The sequence below is a fragment of the Ziziphus jujuba genome, chromosome 10 (assembly GCF_031755915.1).
Source record: "Ziziphus jujuba cultivar Dongzao chromosome 10, ASM3175591v1".
In the NCBI taxonomy this organism is placed as follows: domain Eukaryota; kingdom Viridiplantae; phylum Streptophyta; class Magnoliopsida; order Rosales; family Rhamnaceae; genus Ziziphus; species Ziziphus jujuba.
Window position 1 is genome coordinate 7,655,072 of NC_083388.1, and position 17,733 is coordinate 7,672,804.

The 17,733-nt window shown below is 33.8% G+C and overlaps 1 long non-coding RNA gene across 11 annotated transcripts; it reads right to left on the reverse strand.

Annotated features, from left to right (window-relative positions):
- Positions 1-4,890: 4,890 nt before the first annotated feature.
- Positions 4,891-17,317, reverse strand: LOC107430534 (uncharacterized). Of its 11 annotated transcripts, XR_009634433.1 has the most exons (5): positions 17,005-17,297; positions 16,442-16,711; positions 6,030-16,183; positions 5,513-5,557; positions 4,891-4,905 (listed from the first exon to the last, which is right to left on the reverse strand). It is a non-coding gene; the product is annotated as an uncharacterized LOC107430534 (long non-coding RNA). The 11 variants fall into 11 exon arrangements; XR_009634432.1 differs by lacking the exons at positions 4,891-4,905; positions 5,513-5,557 and adding an exon at positions 5,737-5,949; XR_009634438.1 differs by lacking the exons at positions 4,891-4,905; positions 5,513-5,557 and having other exon boundaries at positions 8,318-10,581; positions 11,176-16,183; positions 17,005-17,317.
- Positions 17,318-17,733: the final 416 nt, after the last annotated feature.

The window sequence follows — 17,733 nt, forward strand, 5'->3', positions numbered from 1 at the left end:
CATGCTTAGAGAGTTTGAAAGTTTGGACACCAAGCTTGATAAGTTAATGAAGCACCAAGGAGTGGGAGTTAGTGCTGACGGGTTGGGAGATGGGATGGACGTTGAAGGGGATGAAAATAAAGAAGAGTATGGTCCCGATGCGACCCCCGTTGATAGACAGTCACAGCCATATGTTGTAGACGATGCAGGACCAAGTGTTACGATTATCGAGAAAGTGTCTCCATCAAAGTTTCCTGCCGGGACACGTGCAAGAAAGGTAGCAGCTGCTAAGCAAAACATAGATATTAGGAGGAGGGATAGGAAGGCGGCAGCAGCTATTATAACTCCTTATAGTGTCGGAGGCTTGCGGAAAAAACTACAGCGCACTTTACCCGGTGCATCTTCTACTTTGAAGTTCGACCCATACAAACCAGTACCCACGCGACTTGTAAAAAACTTTGACAAATTTATGAAGTATGGTTGGGCAGCAAAGGTTGATATGGACATTTTGACTGCGGGTAAAGACTTTTTCCAGTTGCTTATAAACAGTGAGAAGTGGCTGAATCACGATGTAAGTATTTTTCGATCAAGATTTTTATTTTATAATTTGATAAATTCCATAGATAGTTGTTCAACTGCATGGATGTAATTTAAAATTAACTCGTCTTTCAATGCAGCATATGGAAGTCCTGCCTTACCTATTTCGTGTACGTGCCAATCAATTTCCTGATATTTTTTATCCTAGTTTTGAGGTGCTAGATGGAGGATTTTGGGTAAGTAACGACCAGGTGTCCTATATGTGGCTATTGTGATTTTGGATAACTAATAAATTATTTTGTTGTAGGTATACATTGAGCAATGTCATGGAAAGTTCATCGACAATCCATCTAAGTTCCAATTCTCATACGCAATGCAAGAATATGTGCTGGGGATTCGAATGAAGAAGTCCAAGCCATGGAAATACGTAAATCATGTAAAATATACATGTCCAAATTGTGTAATGTTAACTATTCATTTATTCATGTGCCTTCCTTTATTTATTGTGCTAACTGAAATTCTGTAATGTATTGAAAGTTGTTGATTTCACTAAACAAGCGCAACATACATTGGGTGGTAGGGCACGTGGACTTGAAAGAGCGTCGCATGACTGTATATGATTCAGATAAGGCTGGTAACCGATACAAGGGACAAATTTATTTCCAGAAATTATGCATAATGTTACCATATTTACTGCGGTCTGTATCCTTTTATGAGCAGCGGCCGGATCTTGTAGACTCCGTTGACGAGTTTACATGTGAATTGGCACAAAATACCCCTTAATACTTACATGTTTGTTGAATAAATATTAACTATTGAATATGGTTCTAATAATACTAATATATGTTATAATAATTGTTTGTTTTGTAGTGGTGACTGTGGCATATTTACACTCAAGACCATCGAATTTTTACATGCTAGATTACCATTGACATTCACACAAGATAACATGGAGTTCTTTAGGAAGAAGTATGCATATGAGGCTTACAACAAAGAACTAAGCATATGAGCTGCGTGGTGATGCATTTTTCTTTCCTTTTGTCATGTTTATAGATGCATATTATTTATTATATTTGACTTTTAATTGTAAATATAATGGTGGCTTATAATGTTCATTTAACAAAAATAACAATGTGGTATTGATGTAAGGATAAGTAATTGACCTTATAGGAAATGTGCCATATTTATTTATTAGAATTCCGTTATGCACAAACGCCTTAAGAGCTCAATTGCAAATTTTAAAAAAATTTCCGCTTGTCGCAAAATATTTCCTATAGGCAGAAAAATTTTCCTACTGGAGGAAAAATTTTCCTCCAGTCGGAAATCCCATATGAAGAAAAATTGAAGCCTCTGGATAAATTTCCCGCCAGGTGGAAAAATTTTCCTCCAAGCGGAAATAGTTTTCCTCCTGTTGGAAAACATTTCCTCCAAGCGGAAATCGTTAAATAATTTTTACTCCTATTAGAAACTAATTTCTTCCACTTGGAAAATCAATTTCTAATAGATTATATAAGTTAATAGTAGGGTAAAAAAATTGGGAGTGGAGACAAATATTATATAAGATGAAGATGGAATTAACAAAAAAATGTAGTGACATTTAAAATCAATAACCATTTTAAATAAAAGAAAAATTGATATATGTTTGTTTTTATTTTCAAAATCATTTGGACATTTCATAAAATGATATCTAAACTAAAGATTGAAAATCAATTCCAGATAGCCTCTTTTCATTTAGGATTAAATTCAAAAAAAAAAAAAAGATTGCTAATAAATCTTCCACCGTGGAGTAGAAAATATTATATCCAATATATGAAATAATTATCAAAAGATATTAAACCATAACACTAAATTAAAACTTTCTAATTCGAAGCATAAGACAATGGATTCGTACATCTCTGCCTATAATGTCCAACACCACCGCATCGACTACATCTACGTCCAATAACATCTTCACCTTCGGATGGTATGCGTTGCATCCTCGGTCTACCGGCTCGCCTACGTGTCCATCTTGGTGGAAGTACAATGCGACTTGCCACGTCATCCGGAACATGCCACTGTTTTTCATCTAACAAAGGATAAATGGACTCAGCATAAGCTGCACGATATGCATCCGCGGTGTAGTAATGAGAACACATGCCATAAGGAGCAATTTTTCGGTCTCTGCAAGCGGCAATACAATGATCACAAGGATATTGATCAAGATCGAAGACTTTGCATGAGCATGTTTTTGATTGGAGATTAACTGTACCCCTCAAACTCCCACCTTCCACAAGAAATTCATGCATATTAATGGCTTTCACATGTAGTCCGATGGACTCCAAATTTCGTAGTTTGAGTTGCTCTTCCATATGGTCAGTCACAGGCTTTGTCAATTTTGCACCTGCAGTACGTCGCTCATAAAACCACCTTTATAGTAAATCTCGTATGTGCTCTATTAATGCTACTATTGGCATCTCTCTAGCATCTAGCAGAATGCCATTCAAGCTTTCTGCAATATTGGTGGTCATGATAGTGTACCTTCTACATGGACAAAGAGAACGTGCCCACCTTGTAGGGTCACATGATCGAATGTACTGGGCAGCCCTACTGTTTTTAGCCTCAATTTGCCCAATATAAAACTCAAAATCTTCAACCAAATATGCACTAGCTGTGAGCATGAAACATTGTATTATTGATTCATCTTTCGCATGTCCATTTGCTTTAATATTTCTGCTTATATGGTACGTGCACAACGCATGGTATGCATTGGGAAAAACTTTGCGTAATGTCCTTTCAATAGCGGGGTGTCTATCACTCACAAACACCAAATCTAGAAAATCTCCGATGGCATCCTTCAGGTTTTGGAAAAACCATGTATATGCTTGCTCGTTCTCTCCATCTCCAATGCCGAAAGCCAAAGGATATATTTGCTTATTGCCATCCATGCCCGATGCAATATACATGTATCCTTTGTATTTCCCTTTCAATGTAGTTGCATCAACAACCAACACGGATCTTATGTGGGATTTAAATCCCCTAATGCTTGCTCCAATCGCCATAAAGAAATATACAAAATTGTTATTATTGTCTGTTTTGATACGTGTAACAGTCCAAGGGTTCTTTGACACTAACTCATAACAGTAGGCAGGTAACTTAGCAAAATTCTCCTCTGGAGATCCCTTAACACTGTTAAGTGCATACTCTTTACCTCTCCATGCTTTGTTGTAGCTTATATTCACCCCATATTTCTGCAAAAAATCATGTTGAATTTCTTTGGGTTTGTAAACACGTGCAATACCTTCATATTTAGATTTGATACATTGCCCGATAACCCGACTACTGGCTTGCTTGTGTTCTCGATGCACGATATCTAACGAGCAACTGTGTACATTATCAAAAATTCTCACAACAAATATTTCTCCATTTTTAAATGTGGTTGCACGTAGTCGCCATTTACAAATACAACCTCATACCGTTGTGTAGTTGACCGTGTCACCTTAAACTCTTTATTTTCTCGCATGGTCACGTTTGTTGCGAAATAATTGTCCAACTACTATGCTCTCACAGCCAGTGAACTTTGACGAAAATATGGCCATAGAACCACTTCTGTTGCTCGATGATATGTAGTCACTTGTAGCACGATGAACCCTAACATCATCAACTCCTTCATTGTTCATTTCAGGATGCATATCATTATCATTGTCCGGCAACTCATGATCAAAATCTACATCATTATGATCAACATCATCCCCTGCTGCATTGTAATTCTCATCATGATCAATATGATGCAACTGCTCATACTCCTCGTCGTTAGGAAACCGTTCAGCATAGTCACCTCCAACATCAACTCATTCGTGGATGTTAAATGATGTCCAGGCCCCACGAACATTAACTTGATCTCTAAACTGAGTTTCTTGAACCATAATTTCCTGAGATGTAGCCTGAATAGGTTCAGTACCGGAAGCTTGTGGTAGACGAGCGCCAATTGGAGGACAAGAAAAAGAATGAAGACTACTCCCACTATCCGAAGCAAATGCTGTTTGATGAACATTTCTACACACATGTTCAACTTTCGAAATCACCTCAACATACAATGGAGGCCGCATCATTGTCATCCCTCAATTCCTCACTTTTTGAAGAAAGCATTTCACATCCCTATCACATCGTATTTCTGTAGAATCCAACTTTTCTGCATATCGTCCATATATCCATTTTAGCTTTAGCAAATATTCATTTCAATCTATTTCAATAGAATTGAAAATCTCAGCCTCTAACTCTGATTTTGTGCATCTCTTGCCGACGGAAACCATTATATTTTTACCATTTCGATATTCCCAATTACCACTATCATTTTGTACCAATGCTCCATTATATAAAACCGCAATTACAATGTCATCATCTTCCATTTTACTACAAAATTAAATGAATAACGTTAAACTAAATCAATAAATATATAAAATTTTGAATAATACTAAACAAACATATTAACTGTATTAAAAAAGTTAATTCTGTTTTTTTTTTTGGGCCAAATATAGCTTTTTCCTACTGGCGGAAAATTGGCAGAAAACTGGCGGAAAATTGGAGGAAAACTGGCGGAAAAATGACGAAAAACTGGCGAAAAATTGGCGGAAATTTTGCGAAAACTGACAAACTGGAGGAAATTGGCGGAAGTTCATCTTTTCCGCCAAATTTCCTCCGTTTTTACTGTTTTTCATGATTTTTCAGTTTTACATAAAATTTCTCCCATTTTCAAACCATATGCCACCTAAGTATCTTTAAAATCACATATAACAGCTCATAAATTAATTTCTTGCATACCCATATCAAATAAGAATCTTAAAAAACCCTAAACTAATAAAAATTACAAGAAAAAAGAGAAAGAGAAAAAACAAAAAAAACACATATTTTCTTACTTTCATCTAATAAGAAAAAAGATAAAAATTTTACCTGATTTTAGTTTGAGATATGAGAAAATACAAAAAAATGAGAGTGAGAAGGATGAGATGCAAAGAGTGACCTTAGAGAAACCCCACGAACGGCTATGTAGAAACCTCACGAACGGCTGTGTAGAGGAAGAAAGGAAATGGTAAAAAAAAAAAAAACTTTTGCGTAATTTTCAATTTTATCAAGGGTATTTTTGTCCCAAGGTGGCTAGTTTAAAAAAAAAAAAAAAAATTTTGCTATTTTTCTAAAATGGAGTTATAAGGTGGCTATTTATCGAAAAAAACCCTTTGCAAAAAGCATAGTTAGTCTTTTTAACTTGGTTGGCTGTAACAATATTAGTACATTTCTCTTCTAATATTGAGAGAGTATGCTGGATCACAGAGCCTAAACTCTGTTTTCTATTTGGTAGGTTTTGGACTTTAAGATTCCATCGCTGCATTATCTCATTTCCTAACGGAAGAGGAAGCTTTCTAAAAAACTTATACCTAGTAGCTTCGTCAAAATAATTTCCTGAAATAACTGCATTTTGTAAGAAATATCTACAAAAATCATAAATTTGATCCATATCACTAATATGTAACTGTTCTAACCTAATAAGAGCTTGGAGTTGTTGTTCAACTCGTCCTGTATTTGGGTCATGTCCTGTACACAAATCTGAAACTTTGTTAATAAAATTATGAGGATTAGCACCCTTGGCTAATATGCTGGCATATCCTGCGGGAAAATCCTGTTTAAAAGATTCCTAAATAAATCTAGTAGTAACACCTAAATATGTTTCTAAAATAGTAAATAAGGGTTCTGTATCTAAATCAAGATATCGGTTAATGCAATCAGCCATAACAACATCTTTCCAAATAGTTAATACCTGATCCCATTTTTGGGGATGGTGATCTGCTAAATTAAGAATTTTACCTCCTTCACTACCTTCTTGTAGTTTGACTGATCCATCATAATTCATTCTTCATCCTTTATGTTGGATATTTGAACCTGTTGGATAATTAAAATGTGGACGATATTCTTGAAGAGGAGGAACTCTTACCGGAGGAGTATTACCTATATTCTGAGTGGTGGCTACATTTGGAGGTTGATAGCTTGTAGCTATAAAATTGGAACCTGAATATTCTGGATACATATCAACTTTAGAAATAGGAGCTGTATCAACTTTGTTAATTATTTTTTGAAAATAAGAAGTATTGTGAGAAATATTTTCTGTAAAACTTGTTTCTGCTATAAAATCTGTTTCTATCTGCTCATCCGCTTCATATTTTTGTAATAAATATTTTTCAAGCTGAGAAATTTTATTGTTGTTTACTTCCTCATTAGAGGTAGCTGGTAAAACAAGATCTATTTCACCAAACTGTTGAATATCTTTGTTTTGAACAAGATATACTGATCCATTGATCATTTTTAATTCTTGATCATCGTGGATTTTTCCTGTTGAAACATTTCTTCTTCTATGTCTGGAAGGTCCATATTTGTTAATCCTAGTTCAACTGGATACAGGAGGATTTCATCATCCCATTCTGCATCTTTTAAGTCTGTAAATTCTTCTGCTTTTTTGACTATTTTTTCACAATATAAAATATTTCTGTAATTAATAGGGACTGATCTGGTCTGTCTATCAGCTTCTGATTCTTCAGAAAGCATATCTGATTCTAAAGGAGCTGGTGTTGAAAAATAATCTTTAAAACGCATATACTCAAGACCATCAAAACCTTTGTACATAACAGAGTCTTGAGGTTGAAGTAACTGATTTGAGCTGTTTTTCAAGAGATGGATAGGCCATTCTTGTCCTGCTAAATCTTTTGGATAAAGTCTATAAGGCTTAATCATTTTAATGCCCTTAGACGCAAACACCTGTACTACTTCATCTGTTTGGACTTTGAATCTGTGATTGATATCATTGGTTGCTTTTCCAATGAATCCTATGGTAATAATTAAATTATCACCTTCAGTCCACTGTTCAAATCCTTTAGTAAGGATTGCTAATTTAAAATGCTTTGCAAAATATCTGATTGTCATAAGCATTCCTGGAGATGCATAAAATATACCTCTGCACTATGATAAGTCAGCTTCCGTGCTGCAAATCATCGAGTGTATTAAATCTTGCTCATTTCTACCATCATATAAAATTGCAAGACATTTAGTATTTAAATCTTTTCTGTGGGTTGCTTTAATTCCAAAAGTAAGCAAACCTGTATGAATATAAGTCTTACCTAATTTGAATAATTCTTTTCTTACCTGTTCATTGCAAATTTTTAAGATTCTTATCTATCCACCAAGACAACTAATAGGTAGAGTTCTGTTATGAACATAGAAGCCTGTTTTGAATGGCATCATTCCTGCACTATATAAAACTCTAGAGTTAAGTAAATTTATTTTATGAGCTTGAAAAAGATCATAATCTGCATCAATATCAATAAATTCATCTAATTGTACTTCCTGTCCTAATTTGTCTGCATGTCTTAGCATTCTATCCATAAGAGATGGATTCCTTCTGGTAGATTTGGATCTTCCATCTATCTCTCTTCTATCAAGAGTTGTTCTTAACCTGTTTATATCATCCTCTGTTCTTATACCTGATCTTTGGGTTGAGTTTTGTCTGCTAGAGGAGGCCGCCATACTAAGAATTCGTTTGAGAATCCTTTCTTCTTTGTAACCTTACCTTCTGTAACTTGTATTTTATCAAGATCACTAACAATAGTAGATAACTTATTAGTTATACCTGCTGTTTCTTCTTGTCTAGGCTGGCTTAATTTCTAGTCAACCTTCTAGAGGGTATCTGCAACTGCTTCTAATTTCAAGACTTTGTTACTCAAAAAGTTTACTTTGTCCTCTAAAAGTCTATTTTGCTCTTCAAGCTTGTTCAAAATATCAATGAGTAAAATAATAATTTGATTATTTTGAGAAATCTGAACACAATCGTTATAAGCTGGTGGTTTAAAAACTGAAATACCAAGATGGTCTTTTGCAATACCTGAATCTTCAAGTAATTCTAAAACTAAGTCTAATGACTCTTTGTAATTTGGATGAACTTTATAAAGAGCAAGAGAGGGATCTGTCATTAACTAAGATAAAGCCTTGTAAGTTCTGAAATGAGATTTTTGACTTCTGAAATCTTTTGTTCAAAAATTTCTGTTTTAGAAGAAATATCTTCAAGAAGCTTTTCTGTCTTGACTTCAATATCCTTTGGCTGATTCTGAATTGCTGAGATTACTTCTTCTAATTCCTGTTTACTGGAAAATTTGTCAAAATAAACTGAAGAAGGAGAAGAAATATTAGCTGTAGAAGATTTGAGATAATCTTGATTTATTCTAATTAATTTTAACTCTTTTTCAATATTTTGTAATTTTTCAGAATGATTCTGAATAATACCAAGAAAATATTGATATTGTTCTTGCTGTGTTCTACCAAAATTAATAAGCAAATCTGATAAAGAATTAAGTAAAGGAAATTCTGAAGAATGTAAATGATGCTTATAATTTTCTTGTGGAAAATTACAAGTAATTCTAAGGAGATTACCTTTTCTGTGGCTAGTATGAGTCTGTCTAGGAATATTATGTAATCCTAGATCTAACCAATGAAGATCTTCTAATTGCTGTAACTCTTCAATCTGTCTGAAATCCATGTTGACTTTAATGCTCAGAACCGAAACTTGGCTTTGATACCAAAATGGGAGGGGGTGCTCTCTTGCGAGTTTATGCTCACACAAACAATGACTGTCAGAGATACGCTGTGATACCTGTAAATAAAATCTGCGGAAAACTTATATATCAAATTCAAAAGTTAAAATATTAGAAAGAGTACTTCTGAGGTCGAAATTTTTACAATCACACCAAGTTGTGATTTATTCTGGAGTAAAACCAATATGATGATCTTTATGGAACTCTATAGTATCTTTAATTTCTTTATCTAGTTGGGCTATATAAGTAAAAATAGAATCACGATCTAAAAAATTAAAAAGTTCGAATTTTTCAAGGATTTGTTGGAGAACAGTTGACATTTTTATAAAAGGTGAAGACAATAAGTTGTAATATCCCAAGGTACTCCTACCTTCCTTTAAATATAAAGTAATATCCCCAATATATATATATATATATATATATATATATATATATATATATATATATATATATATATATATTTTTACGTTGTCATACCATACCTTTTCTATACCGCTTCAGTAGAATTATCTTTAGATAAGAGACAAACCACTCCAATACCTCCAATATGGAATGCACCGCCAGTCACTTGTGCTAAACGGGACTTACCATTCGTTTGCCCTAGCGCACCTTCTGGACCATTGCCTGACTTAGTTCCTGGCCGGATTTCTATGATTAGGACTATGTCTCTCATTTTTGGATAACTCTCTTACTAGGGTTTGTAAAAAGATATGTCCTCTCTATATGAGGTTTTTGACAGATAACCATAAAAGGATTTGAGATAAAATAGATACAAAAAGATAACAATTAACCATAATAAAATTAAAATAAACATTTTTTGATTTTTGGATGGGGATCCTTACAAGGGTTTTCCCTATGGGAAAAGCACCGAAAGTAACTTAAAAACTTTGTAAAATACTTTTATTGCATAAAAGAAAGCTTACACACTTAGTAAGTACACATTAAGAAATACATGGAGAAAGAGGAAGAAGTAGAAGTTGTAAAGAGTACAAATGTTTTTCTCTTTTGTGTTCTTTGCCTAGGGGGGAGGATAGGTTTTTTCGATGATCCTAAAATGAAAATTTTCACACTATATACAGAAGGGAAAAGTATCAACTAATCAATCCGGGTACAATCTTTGGGCCCCATCGACAACTTAAAAGAAAGATAAGATTCAAAACTTTTACATACCGAAAGCAATAAAGCAAACCGACACTTATCATCACAGTTTTTCTTTCCACGTGGAAAGTAGTGATAAAGGATGATAATTACAAGACTTCAAAATAAGAAAATGCACACCAAAAGAAGATGTTGTTGCCGTAAAAGACTTATCCTTCCATTATGTTCTTAATATTTTTCTCGGCCACAGAATCAAAAGATGCTGGAAAGATAAGGTCACCCTGTGGAACTAGAGCTGCAACATGTTCCATAAGTGAGGCATCTGATTTTTTATCTTCATCTTCTGAGTCTGGAACATAGACTGGATCAATGTTGATCTGTTGAAAAGTCTTAATATTTTTTAAATATGCCACAATCTTGTTAAATTGATTAATCTGAGTTTCCATGTTGTCAACAAGAGTATGGCGATATCTTCTGTAGGTTTCTCTGGATTGGTCTTTTTCTTTTTCAACTTCTTCAATAGCTTGTTTATTTTTAAATGATGTAAAAGATGTTTGTTTTTCTGAAGCAAAAACAGGAGAGCCCATGCAACAGGGGTTGGTTGCAGAAACTGGTAAGGAAAATAATATGGGTGTAAAGGAAACTGGGGAAACTGGAGAGGTGTTGTGATTTTTGGGAAATCACCACCCATAAACGGATTTGATGTCTCTTTACCACTCGCCGTTTGCTGTGGACTAAGTAGGCCAATTTTAGAGGAAGACCCACTTTCCATTTTTTGTTTTAAATTCTCTGCATTTTGATTTCTTAAAAATGAATTTTCAGACTGAAAAGTTTGCAGAGTTTTTGATAAATCTTTATTTTGTTTTTCTAAACTTCTGATTTCCCTGAAATAAAAATTAATTTGGTTTTGAAGATCTGCGCAAAAAAAATTTTCTAAGGAAGGAGAATACTTTACCTCGGGGTGAATAAAGTAGTTTTCACCAATATGTTTTTTGACTGCATCAAGGGTTGAGGATAAATCTGTGAATCCTTCCCAAAAGGGCTTTGGAAAATGGGCTATCTATTGGACTGCATCAGCCCAATATTTGTAAACACCAAGGTTACGTCCTTGATAAATGACGTAGAAATCTTTTTTCTTTTGGTTCAGAGGTGTTTGGGCAAAGAACTATGTGAGACAATTTAAAACTGAAATGAAATTCCTAGTATCAAGATGGAAATGCCACAAATTGTCTAAAGACAAAACTGCTCATTTGAAAGGGCTGGAGCCAAATGCTCTAATGGTTTAAAACTCGCTGGAGATTAGGGGGATAACGTCAAAGGGACCTTGAACTGAGCTGAATCTTAAGATAGTTAGGTGATCTCGTGAAAGATGGATTCTGAGAGAGCTTAGGTTTAGGAGGCTGTTTATCGACTATGGAAAATATGGTGATAAATAACTAAATCTGCAACTGTACAGAAGATTAAAAGAAAGATTGAAAATAGGCAAACAAAAGAAAGACAACAATATTTGCAAGAAATTGAAGAAGAATAAGGATTATAATCTTTTGACAAATATTGATCTAGAGGAGGAAGAGGCTGTTATGAAGGCATAGTGAGAGAGCATAAAACTAGGAACTATTTATAACTCAAAAATCTTAATTGTTAAGTCTTGAAAATATCTGTTTTTGTTTTTTTGTTTTTTTTTTTTTTTTTTGTAAATCTGAAATATCATGTATTTTTTTCTTTTGAAATTCAAGATAAAAGGTCTGCGAGGAAATTGTCTTTTCTTTTTAAATATTCGAATTTTATTCTAGAAAAATAGATATTCTGTCTAAAAAAAGTAATGCATCATCTACGAGACATCTTTTTCTCGTTGTTTAATTTTGAAAAGAAAGTGACAATGGCTTGACAATCTGTTCTAACTTTAATTTTTTCTTTATTAAAAAGGTGGATAGAAAAAGAATCCAATACGTAGACAATTGCTAAAAGCTCTTGGTCTATGCTGGAATTGATTCATTTTTCCTTAAAGTTACCTGAGCTGTATCCACATAGCTTGTCTTCTGATAATGAATGCTCATAGGGCAAAGCAAGCATTATTGCTCCCCATCCTGAGTTGTTGCCATCTGTAATTTCTTTAAGGAGTCTGACTAGATTCCTGTCTTGCTGACTAAAGTATTTTGTCCCATTCTGTGTTATCTTCGAGTAAAAAGGTCCTGCAAGCTTTCTAAGGTTTTGAATAAATTGATTATTATCCCGTACTTTTCAAATTTCTGTAGAACTCTTCTAAGGTGATGTTGATGGTCTTCTCTAGTTTTACTAAACACAAGTATATCATCAACATAAACTGCACAAAAGTTTGAAAATTCCTGTTTAGGAAAAACTCTGTCCATTTTTCTTTGGAATTTAGCTGGAGCATTCTTTAGGCTGAAAGGCATGACAAGCCACTCAAAATGTCCAAAAGGGCATGCGAATACTATCTAGCCCTTTCAAATGCGCAGTTTTGTTTTTTAGACAATTTGTGGAGTTTCCATCTTGATATTGGAAATTTCATTTCAATTTTAAATTGTCTTATAGAGTTCTTTGCCTAAACACTTCTGAACCAAAAGAAAAAAAATTTCTACGTTATTTATCAAAGACGTAACCTTGGTGTTTACAAACATTGGACTGATGCAGTCCAACAGCTAGCCCATTTTCCAAAACCCTTTTGGAAAAGATTCACAGATTTATCCTCAACCCTTGATGCAGCCAGAAAACATGTTAGTGAAAATTACTTTATTCATCCCGAATTAAAGTATTCTCCTTTTCCTCATAAATGAAATTTTGCGCCGATTGCCTAGATTTCCAAGAGCAAATTAATTTTTATTTCAGGGACATTAGAAGTTTAGAAAGACAATAAAAATTTATCAAAAACTCTGCCAACTTTTCAGTCTGAAAATTTATTTTTAAAAAATCAAAATGCAGAGATTTTAAAACAAAAAATGGAAAGTGGGTCTTCCTCGAAAATTGGCCTACCTAGTCCATAGCAAACGGCTAGTGGTAAAGAGATATCAAATCCATTTATGTGTGTGATTTCCCAAAAATCACAACCCCTCCCTAGTTTCCCTAGTTTCCTTTATACCCATATTATTTTCCTCACCAGTTTCAGCAACCAACCCTTGTTGCATGGGCTCCCCTTGTTTTTTCTTCAGAAAAACAAACATTTTCTTCATCATCTAAAAATAAACAAGTTATTGAAGAAGTTAAAAAAGAAAAGACCAACCCAAAGAAACCTACAGAAGATATTGCCCTACTCCTGTTGACACCATGAGAACTCAGATTGATCAACTTAACAAGATTGTGGCAGATTTAAAAAATATTAAGACCTCCTAGCACATCAACATTGATCCAATCTATGTTCCAAACTCAGAAGATGAAGATAAAAAATTAGATGCCTCACTTATGGAACATGTTACAGCTCAAGATCCACAGGATGACCTTATCTCTCCAGCATCTTTTAATTCTGTGGCCGAGAAAAATATTAAAAACATGATGGAAAGATAAGTCTTCTACGGCAACAACATCTTCTTTTGGTGTGCCTTTTCTTATTTTGGAGTCTTGTAATTATCATCATTTATCACTACTTTCGACGTGGAAAAAAAAACTGTGATGATAAGTGTCGGTTAGCTTTATTACTTTCGGTGTGTAAAAATTTGGAATCTTATCTTTCTTTTGAGTTGTCGATGGGGCCAAAGATTGTACCCGAACTCATCAGTTGATACTTTTCCTTTCTATATATAGTGTGAAAATTTTCATTTTACGCTCATCGAAAAAACCTATCATCCCCCTTAGACAGAGAACACAAAAGAGAAAAACACTTGTACTCTTTGCAACTTCTACTTCTTCCTTTTCTTCTTCCATGTATTTCTTAGTGTGTATTTACTAAGTGTGTAAGCTTTCTTTTATGCAATAAAAGTTTTTAAGCTTTCTTTTATGTAGATGATATACTTGTGTTTAGTAAAACTAAAAAAGACCGTCGACATCACCTTAGAAGAGTTCTACAGAAATTTAAAAAGCATGGGATAATAATCAGTAAGACAAAGATGGAATTATTTAAGACACATATTAATTTCTTAGGAGTTGCTTTAGGAAAAGGAAAAATTAAAATGCAGCCTCATATAGGCTAAAAAATTCTTAATATGCCAAATGACTTTACCTACAATATTAAAGGCCTCCAATAGTTCTTGGACCTACTTAATTATTCTCGCAGATTTATTCAAGACCTTGGAAAGCTTGCAGAACCTCTTTACTCAAAAACAACACAGAATTGGATAAAATATTTTAATCAGCAAGACAGAAATCTAGTCAAACGCCTTAAAAAAAAGGTAAAGCATTTACCAGAGCTTACTATTCCTTTACCTACTGACTTTATTATTTTGTAGACAGATGGCAACAACTCAGGATGTGGAGCAATAATGCTTATTTTGCCCTACAAGCACTCATTATCAGAAGAAAAGCTATGTGGATACAGCAAGTAACTTTAAAGAAAAGGAAATCAATTCCAGCATAGATCAAGAGCTTTTAGCAATTGTCTACATATTGAATTCTTTTTCTATCCACCTTTTTAATAAAAAAAAATTAAAGTTAGAACAGATTGTCAAGCCATTGTTACTTTCTTTTCAAAATTAAACGACGAGAAAAAAATATCTCGTAGACGATGAACTATTTTTTTAGATAGAATATCTATTTTTCCAGAAATAAAATTCGAATATTTAAAAGGAAAAAACAATTTCCTCGCAAATCTTTTATTTTGAATTTCAAAAAAAAAAAAATGAATGATATTTCAGATTTACCAGAAAAAGAACAAAAACAGATATTTTCAAGACTTAACAGTTAAGATTTCTGGGTTATAAATAGCCCCTAGTTTCATAATCTTTCTACATGCCTTCATACCAACCTCCTCTTCTATATCAATATTTGTCAAGAGATCATAATCCTTCTTCTTCTTAAACTTCTTGCAAATATTGTTGTCTTTCTTTTGTTTGCCTATTTTCAATCCTTTTTTTAATCTTCTATACAGTTGCAGGTTTAATTATTTATCACTATATTTTTCATTATCACTATATTTTCCATGGCCGATAAACAGACTCCCAGATCTAAACTATCTCGGAATCCATCTTTCCCGAGATCACCTAACCATCCTAAAATTCAGTTCAGTTCAAAGTTCCTTGATCTTACCCCCCTATCTTTAGCCAGTTTTAAACCATTAGAGCATTTGGCTCCAGCGCTTTCAAATGAGCAGTTTTATCTTTTAGACAATTGATAACGTTCCCATCTTGATACTGGGAGTTTCATTTCAGTTTTAAATTGTCTCACAGAGTTCTTTGCCCAAACACCTCAAAACCAAAAGAAAAAAGATTTTTACGTCATTTATCAAGGACTTAACCCTGGTGTTTACAAACATTGAGATGGCCCATTTCCCAAAACCCTTTTGGGAAATATTCACATATTTATCATCGGCCCTTGATGCAGCTAGAAAACATCTTGGTGAAAATTACTTTATTCATCTCGAAGTAAAGTATTCTCCTTCCTCCCCAGAAAGAAAATTTTGAGCCGATTGCACAGATCTCCAAGACCAAATTAATTTTTATTTCAGAGAGATCAGAAGTTTAGAAAACAAAATAAAGATTTATCAAAAAAATTGCAAACTTTTCAGTCTAAAAATTTATTTTTAAGAATCTCATCCTAAAGATTAAGGATAGTTCTTTCGGAAATTCTATTGGAAATAGAAATCAGGCTAACTTTGGGAAAAGTAAGTTTGGTATTAAATTGTTTTTCTACACAAGGAATACAAGCTTCTAACCTGCATCTGGAGCATTGTATCCGGATCTGTTTACCTGGATAAAAATGACAACTCCCCAGTTATGGGCATCTCGTGCCTGTAAATAAGACTACTGATCCCACCACGAACTTAAATTTTAAATTCAAAATATCAAATATCTTATACTCTGAAAAAGCAACAAACCAGAAGACTTATTAGTCAGAGGAAGAACAACAGAGATAATTGTCTAAACAGTGATACAATCGAAAAAGAATTCTCTAGCAAAAAATGCATATCCATAAAATAAAACAAAACAATATCCATGACTCCAAGACCAAAATAATAACATATGGCAGCAATGGCGATAACAAGATTCTTCTGAAAGTAAAACACCTAAATAGTTTAACTTGTTTGGCATGGTCAAAATGTAAAAGATAAAACCTACCCTGCGGTCATGCTCCTCAGCAAAATACTCCCTGTTGACATCGCCCTTGGGAATAGCATCGTTAGAATTGGTGGACATAACAGTTTCTCGAACTTGTACTGGCAGTCCATATTCCAAATCCAAAAGGCAAACTTGACACAAATTTTGCAACTTACAGCAAGTCTGGCAAATAACTGTTTCTTTATATTTTGCATCATGACCAGGATTCCATCTGAAAACCGTGAAGGGCCGAGTACAAATATTGCACCCCTTTTCATACTCTGCTTTTAGCTGCATTCACATATACATAATAACAGTACCATTACAAAAAAAAGAACAATCGAAATGACGCTTCTGGTAAAAACTGAAAATGAGTAAATTAAAGCTATTCCTAAAACAAAAATTTGCATAGCATGTAATTATAAGCATTTGAAAAATTGAATGAATAATGCGAACTGGTACATAAAATGTAAAGGAAAATGGAAATTGCATAGAATCCTATATAGAAAACATTTAAAAGCTGTTAAAAAAAAAAAAATCTATATCCTACGAGATTCAGAGGCAACAAAGAAAAAAAAGATTACTGTGCGAATTCTGGGTAGTTGCCGAAGCAAGACACGCAGGATATGGGAAATTCGGAGCTTTCGCAACCATCTGCCTCAGGATTTCTAAGCAACCTGTGCGCCATGCCCGATTGTGCCCTAGCCCTAAAATCCATTCGCAATCTCCGGAGAGGCTTTGAGGGGATTATATTGCAGTAGGGCAGTACCAAATGACTGATTTCAGAATTCTAGTTTGAATTTGAATTTGCGCGTGACTAGGGTTTTATACCTTCAAAAACGGGTATGGGTAAAAGCGGGTCTAGTCGAACCGACTTCAAGCCTATTTCAACCGTTTTTGGCATAATTTGTTTTCGGAGTCGGTTCTTCTCTTTCTTCGAAAAATAAATAAATAAATTTTCTTTAAAATTCATTCTTCTTCTTTTTATTTTTTTGAAACAAAAATTCCTTCTTCTTTTTTTTTCTTTTTTTTTTTGAGTTGTTTTTGCAATAAAAAATAATTTACAAGAATTGGATTTTTCCTGACCATGGTGTTACTTCCACACCGAATATAATGGCGGTTTACCGTATTAGAAGATAAATATATTGAAAAGATAAAAAACAATTTGATAGGGGTATTGTAATAATTTAAATTTTATGGGACATTGTAAAGTTTCAAGAGTTTGTTTTCTAAAGGAAATTAAACTACCTAAAATGTTGGTAAACATGTGCCATTTACCAAAACCAAACAAGTATTTTTTTTTTTATAAACAA